General features: G+C 49.7%; 1 protein-coding gene across 5 annotated transcripts in view; it reads right to left on the reverse strand.

Annotated features, from left to right (window-relative positions):
* The window catches only part of rerea (arginine-glutamic acid dipeptide (RE) repeats a), a 626626-nt gene extending 619928 nt beyond the window's left edge, over positions 1–6698 (reverse strand). For all 5 annotated transcript variants that reach the window (XR_005457454.1, XM_038773781.1, XM_038773783.1 and 2 more), the window contains exon 1: positions 6387–6698. The gene's annotated coding sequence lies outside the window, so the exon portion shown is untranslated. The remainder of the gene's footprint in view (positions 1–6386) is intronic.
* Positions 6699–7716: the final 1018 nt, after the last annotated feature.

Here is a 7716-nt window from a genome sequence, read left to right on the forward strand (position 1 = left end):
GAGTCCCAATCTGTTTAAGCTTTGCTCACAGGACAATGCATCCTAACTGGGGGTGATCCTAGTGAACCTTTACTGAAGGGCCTCCAATGAAATAATATCTTCTAAATAAGTGGACCAAACTGCTCACAGTACTCCAGATGTAGTCTCACCAGTACCTTGTACAGTTGCAGCAAGACTTCCCGACTTATACTCCAACCCACTTATAATGGCTAATATTCCTTAGCTGCATCGGTGTGTTAGTTTTTTGTGTTTCAGGCACAGCTTGTACCTTTTTCTCCATTTAAATAATACTCCGTTCTTTCGTTCTCCCTTCCAAAATGAACAAGATCAAATTTCCCACATTATACTCCAGGGCGGCACAGTGGCAAGCACTGCTGCCTCACAACACCAGGGACCCGGGTTCAATTGCGGCCTTGGGTGACTGTCTGTGTGGAGTTTGCACGCTCTCCCAGAGTCTGCGTGGATTTCCTCCGGGTGCTCCAGATTCCTCCCACAGTCCAAAGATGTGCAGGTCTGGTCAAGTTATGGGCTAGGGATATACCAGCTGTAGGAATCCTATTTGCGAACGTTTTGCCCACTTACCTAACCTATCAATATCTCTTTGCAAATGGCTTGTATCCCTCTCACAACTTGCTTTTCCATCTTTTTTGTGTTGTCTGCAAATTTGGCTACAGGACGTTTGCTTCCTTCCTCCAACTCATTCAAATATATTGTAAACAGTTCTGGTCCCAGCATTGATCCATGTGGAGCCCTACTGGTTTCAGGTCACCAACCTGAAAAAGAATCCCTTATACCCAAAAAAAACTCAGTCGGAGCCACATAGGGCCACTAAAACCAAATTCAGATTAAAGGACAGGGAATTCAGTCAAAATCCCTACTCTAATTCAGTGGGCCCAGCTGGGAAGTGTACATCTGCTAACATCAGGGGAGAAGCGCATCAGGCTCAGCTGTGATGCTTCCCCCCCCCCCCCCCCCCCAAGATTCAAATCTTGCCTTGCCAGGGGAGGACAAGGCAGCCATGGCTGACGAGGGATGTCAAGGACAGCATAAAGGCTAAGGAAAAAGCATACAAAGTGGCGAGGATTACTGGGAAACCAGAGGATTGGGAAGCCTTTAAAAGCGAGCAGAGGACAACTAAAAAAGCAATAAGGGGGGAGAAGATGAATAATATAAAGGAAGATAAGAGGAGATTTTTTTCAATATATAAAAGGTAAGAGAGAGGCAAAAATAGACATTGGACCACTAGAAAATGTGACTGGAGAAGTAATAATAGGAAACAAAGAAATGGCAGACGAACTGAATAGTTACTTTGCATCAGTCTTCATAGTGGAATACACCAGCGGGATGCCCGAGCTCCAGGAGAATCAGGGGGCAGAGGTGAGTGCAGTGACCATTACTACAGAGAAGGTTCTGGGGAAACTGAAAGGTCTGAAGGTGGAGAAGTCACCTGGACCGGATGGACCACACCCCAGGGTCTTAAAAGAGATAGCTGAGGAAATTGTGGAGGCATTAGTGATGATCTTTCAGGAATCACTGGAGGGGGCAGCACGGTGGCCTAGTGGTTAGCACAACCGCCTCACGGCGCTGAGGTCCCAGGTTCGATCCCGGCTCTGGGTCACTGTCCGTGTGGAGTTTGCACATTCTCCCTGTGTCTGCGTGGGTTTCACCCCCACAACCCAAAAATGTGCAGAGTAGGTGGATTGGCCATGCTAAATTGCCCCTTAATTGGAAAAAATAATTGGGTAATCTAAATTTATTTTAAAAAAAGGAATCACTGGAGGCAGGAAGGGTCCCAGAGGACTGGAAGGTGGCTAATGTAACACCACTGTTTAAAAGGGAGGGAGGCAGAAGACGAGAAATTATAGGCCGGTTAGCCTGACTTTAGTCATTGACAAGATTTTAGAGTCCGTTATTAAAGATGAGATCGCGAAGCACTCAGAAGTGCATGGTAAAATAGGACTGAGTCAGCACGGCTTTGTCAAAGGGAGGTCATGCCTGACAAATCAGTTAGAGTTCTTTGAAGAGGTAACAAGCAAGTTACACAAAGGAGAATCAGTGGACGTGATTTATTTAGATTTCCAGAAGACCTTTGACAAGGTGCTGCGTAGGAGACTGTTAAATAAGTTAAAAGTCCATGGTGTTAAGGGTAAGATCCTGGCATGGATAGAGGATTGGCTGACTGGCAGAAGGCAGAGAGTGGGGATAAAGGGGTCTTTTTCAGGATGGCAGCAGGTTGACTAGCGGTGTGTCTCAGGGGTCTGTGCTGGGACCACAACTTTTTACAATATACATTAATGATCTGGAAGAAGGTACTGAAGGCACTGTTGCTAAGTTTGAAGATGATACAAAGATCTGTAGTGGGACAGGTAGTATTGAGGAAGCAAGGGGGCTGCAGAGGACTTGGACAAGCTAGGAGAGTGGGCAGTGAAGTGGCAAATGAAATACAACATGGAAAAGTGTGAGGTTATGCACTTTGGAAGGAGGAATTTAGGCATAGACTATTTTCTAAATGGGCAAGTGCTTCGGAAAGCAGCAGCACAAAGGGACTTGGGAGTCCTAGTTCACGATTCTCTTATGGTTAATGTGCAGGTTCAGTCGGCAGTTAAGAAGGCAAATGCAATGTTAGCATTCATGTCAAGAGGGCTAGAATACAAGACCAGGGATGTACTTCTGAGGCTGTATAAGGCTCTGGTCAGACCCCATTTGTAGCAGTTTTGGGCCCCATATCTAAGGAAGGATGTGCTGGCCTTGGAAAGGGTCCAGAGGAGGTTCACAAGAATGATCCCTAGAATGAAGAACTTGTCATTTGAGGAACGTTTGAGGACTCTGGATCTGTACTTGTTAGAGTTTAGAAGGATGAGAGGGGATCTTATTGAAACGTAAAAGATACCACAAAGGCCTGGATAGAGTGGACGTGGAGAGGATGTTTCCACTTGTAGGAAAAAATGGAACCAGAGGACACCATTTCAGATTTAAGGGACGATCGTTTAAAACAGAGATGAGGAGGAATTTTTTCAGCCAGAGGGTGGTGAATCTGTGGAACTCTTTGCCGCAGAAGGCTGCGGAGGCCAATTCACTGAATGTCATTAAGGCAGAGATAGATAGGTTCTTGATTAATAAGGGGATCAGGGGTTATGGGGAGAAGGCAGGAGAATGGGGATGAGAAAAATATCAGCCATGACTGAATGGCGGAGCAGACTCGATGGGCCAAGTGGCCTAATTCTGCTCCTATGTCTTATAGTCTTCTGATCAAGGCTCACAGATAAATAATTATTGTTTGAATGAGATACTTGAGGGCATCAAGGGGCATATGCTTTCAGGAGAGAAAAGAGAGAAAATAGGTAAAAGAAAATTACTCAGGTTACACAGCCCCTCAACACGTTTCATAAAGTGGTTATTTACTAAGCAATATATAGCTGCCAGAGGGGAATTTTCATGTATGACTGGTCCCTGTCACGGGATATATACATTAGATCTTTCACCATAACAGCTGTTGTACCCCCTCATCCCACTGCTGCCTTCAAAAGAACTGCAATAGACAATAGACACCACAGCACAGTAACCACCAGCCAGTACAAAAAAAAACATAGCCACTGCCATAATATAACAGCTGCGCTGGAGTAAGTTACAGGCAGTAACCCAATCTTGGGGGTTAGAGTCAGTTGATGCTCACAAACCGCTGAAGCTCTGCTCTCACAGTTTATGAAATCTGAACCCCTTGATTGTATTACAATCCTGGCAACACACTAGCACTCAGTTTCACAGTTATTGTTGCACACATCTTGAAATGTGTAAAGCCTCTGTTTACATATAGATACCATTCAATTTTAGTATCAGCTCTTAAAGCATTAGTCACAGCATTTTGTCATTGTCACCACTAGAATTCCTGTTTATTTAGTATGTAGGAGTTAGGTCTGTTCTACAATTTGCTAAGTGACTTTTGTCCTTTCGAAGAAGAAATTTGACTAACAAGCTTCATAGTGCATTATTCTTAATCTTTATCTGACTTATTTACCTGATTGTGTGTATCGGAAAGTTGATACATGCAAATATTTGTAATATACCAGGATCACGCAGCAAATTAACGTTCAACAACCAAATGTTCAATAATCATAGAGAAATATACATTCCAAACCCATATCTCAAGCATTAATAACCTTTGTTATCTACATAGTAATATAAATGCATAATAGCCTAATTGCTGCATTTTCTTCTCCACAGATTAAAAAAGTAAATGCCGAATTTGCAACCAAAATCTGATCAAAACCACTTCTGTAAAAAGTACAGAAACGAATATGAACACTTTCATTTATTTGTAATGGAGTGGGAAACTGCAGTTTCTAATCTCCACAAGGAATCAAACAAATTACATTCTTAGCTAATTGTTTTTAGACCTCTGGAGTTTCAGTCCAAAACCTACACCGTTGGCAAGGTTTTAACTTATCATTCTTTGCAAACACGTGAATAAGCAGTGCTCACACTACACCACAGTAAAAGACACACACACAAAAAACAAACAAACATCACATTCTACTTTTAGTTCAGCTCGGATGATGGAAGGTTAGTCGGTCCACTTAAGGCCCACTCCACCAAAATAACAGTAGATCTAATCCACACACACACACATTTCTCGCTGGATTTGTAGCCCGGCATTATCAGATCTGTGAGGTTGCAGACACAAGTGAAATGGAGAGTGGGGATGGAAGGAGTGGGGGGAGGGGGGTGGAAGGGGAAAGAAACAAGAGGAGTTTCTCAGGCAGGAGTTGAAATGAATGTGGGCGCAGAGAAAGCCACAGTAAAGAAACAAACAACAACAAGACAGCACTCACAATCTCCACGGTGCAATTGTGGCTTTTAACATGGCATGCACTGGTCATACTTGTTCTGGTCTGAAAATGGTCAGATTTTAAGAGGGAGGTGAGGAGGGGGGGGGGGGGGGGAAAGAGAGGTGAGGCGAGGAGGGGGGGAGAAGAGGCGAGGGGGGAGAGAAGAGGCGAGGGGGGGGGGAGAAAGAAGAGGCGAGGAGGGTGGGAGAGAAGAAGGCGGGAGGATAGGAGGGGGGGAGAAGAGGCGAGGAGGGGGGGAGAAGAGGCGAGGAGGGGGGGAGAAGAGGCGAGGAGGGGGGGAGAAGAGGCGAGGAGGGGGGGAGAGAGGCGAGGGAGGGAGGGGGGGGAGAAGAGGCGAGGAGGGGGGGAGGAGGCGAGGAGGGTGGAGGAAGAGGCGAGGAGGGGGGGGGGGAGGAAGAGCGAGGCGGGGGTGGGAGAAGAGGCGGAGATAGGGGGGGGGTGGGAGGGGGGGGTGAGGAGGGGGGGTGAGGAGGGGGGGGTGAGGGAGGGGGGGGTGAGGAGGGGGGGGGTGAGGGGGGGGGGGTGAGGAGGGGGGGGGTGGAGGAGGGGGGGGTGAGGAGGAGGGGGGGTGAGGAGGGGGGGGGGTGAGGAGGGGGGGGTGAGGAGGGGGGGGGGGAGGGGGGGGGGGAGGAGGGGGGGGTGAGGAGGGGGGGGGTGAGGGGGGGGGGGTGAGGAGGGGGGGGTGAGGAGGGGGGGGGGTGGGAGGGGGGGGGGGGGGTGAGGAGGGGGGGGTGTGAGGAGGGGGGGGTGTGAGGAGGGGGGGTGGTGTGAGGAGGGGGGGTGAGGAGGAGGGGGGTGAGGAGGAGGGGGGGGTGAGGAGGGGGGGGTGAGGAGGGGGGGGTGAGGAGGGGGGGGTGAGGAGGGGGGGGTGAGGAGGGGGGGGTGAGGAGGGGGGGGTGAGGAGGGGGGGGTGAGGAGGGGGGGGGTGAGGAGGGGGGGGGGGTGAGGAGGGGGGGGGTGAGGAGGAGGGGGGGGTGAGGAGGAGGGGGGGTGAGGAGGGGGGGGTGAGGGGGGGGTGAGGAGGGGGGGAGGGGGGGTGAGGAGGGGGAGGGGGGGTGAGGAGGGGGGGAGGGGGGGTGAGGAGGGGAGGGGGGGTGAGGAGGGGGGGTGAGGAGGGGGGGGGGTGAGGAGGGGGGGGGTGAGGAGGGGAGGGGAGTGAGGAGAGGGGGGGTGAGGAGGGGGGGGAGGAGGGGGGGTTGAGGAGAGGGGGGGGTGAGGAGAGGGGGGGGTGAGGAGAGGGGGGGGTGAGGAGAGGGGGGGTGAGGAGAGGGGGGGTGAGGAGAGGGGGGGTGAGGAGAGGGGGGGTGAGGAGAGGGGGGGTGAGGAGAGGGGGGGTGAGGAGAGGGGGGGGTGAGGAGAGGGGGGGGGTGAGGAGAGGGGGGGGTGGTTAAAGTGAAAGAGCGAGAGAGAGAGATAAAGGACTTGGTGTGTGTGTGTGTGTGTTGCTGAGTGCCAGTCCCAATCACAATGAATCCACAAAACACACACACACACAGAACAAAAAAAAACACATCCAATCTTTCAAACCCACTTCCTTACCTTCCGTCCCCCTACTGCATGAATGCTTGGGTGGCCTGGAGCTCCAGAAGGGAAAGAAAAGGAAGAGTTGGTGGAGATGGCATCTGGATTTTCTCCTTTCTCTCTCCCCCAGCTTATTCTCTCCTTCTCTCTCTCTCTCTCTCTCTCGTGTTTGTTTTCCTCACCTCCCCTCTACTCCACTCGAGTCTATTTTTTTGTGTGTGGCTGTGGTTTGAGACTGTTGTTGTTGTTGTACAGGGACAGAGTGGGTGAGGGGGGAGAGACAGCAGCAGCAGCAAACCCAGCCAGGGTAACACAGTAACCACAGGACACCGCGCACCCGCCAGCAAGCGCCGCTCCCATTGGCCCGCCCCGCACCCAATCCGCGCCAAGGAGAAAGAGGACTGCATTGATTTAAAAGCTCAGTGCCCAGACACAAGGTTTCAGTGGTAGGGAGAGAGGCAGCCCTGAGGGGGGTTATTGCTGCATCAATTTGGGGGTTATTGCTGCATCAATTTGGGGGTTATTGCTGCATTAATTTGGGGGTTATTGCTGCATTAATTTGGAGGTTATTGCTGCATCAATTTGGGGGTTATTGCTGCATCAATTTGGGGGTTATTGCTGCATTAATTTGGGGGGTTATTGCTGCATCAATTTGGGGGTTATTGCTGCATCAATTTAGGGGTTATTGCTGCATCAATTTGGGGGGTTATTGCTACATCATTTAGGGTTATTGCTGCATCAATTTGGGGGTTATTGCTGCATCAATTTGGGGGCTATTGCTGCATCAATTTGGGGGTTATTGCTGCATCAATTTGGGGGTTATTGCTGCATCAATGTGGGGGTTATTGCTGCATCAATGTGGGGGTTATTGCTGCATCAATGTGGGGGTTATTGCTGCATCAATGTGGGGGTTATTGCAGCATCAATTTGGGGGTTATTGCTGCATCAATTTGGGGGTTATTGCTGCATCAATTTGGGGGTTATTGCTGCATCAATTTGGACGTTATTGCTGCATCAATTTGGGGGTTATTGCTGCATCAATTTGGGGGTTATTACTGCATCAATTTGGGGCTTATTGCATCAATTTGGGGGGTTATTGCTGCATCAATTTGGGGGTTATTGCTGCATCAATTTGGGGGTTATTGCTGCATCAATTTGGGGGTTATTGCTGCTTCAATTTGGGGGTTATTGCTGCATCAATTTGGGGGTTATTGCATCAATTTGGGGGTTATTGCTGCATCAATTTGGGGGTTATTGCTGCATCAATTTGGGGGTTATTGCTGCATCAATTTGGGGGTCATTGCTGCATCAATTTGGGGGTTATTGTTGCATCAATTTGGGGGTTATT

The sequence above is a fragment of the Scyliorhinus canicula genome, chromosome 16 (assembly GCF_902713615.1).
Source record: "Scyliorhinus canicula chromosome 16, sScyCan1.1, whole genome shotgun sequence".
In the NCBI taxonomy this organism is placed as follows: domain Eukaryota; kingdom Metazoa; phylum Chordata; class Chondrichthyes; order Carcharhiniformes; family Scyliorhinidae; genus Scyliorhinus; species Scyliorhinus canicula.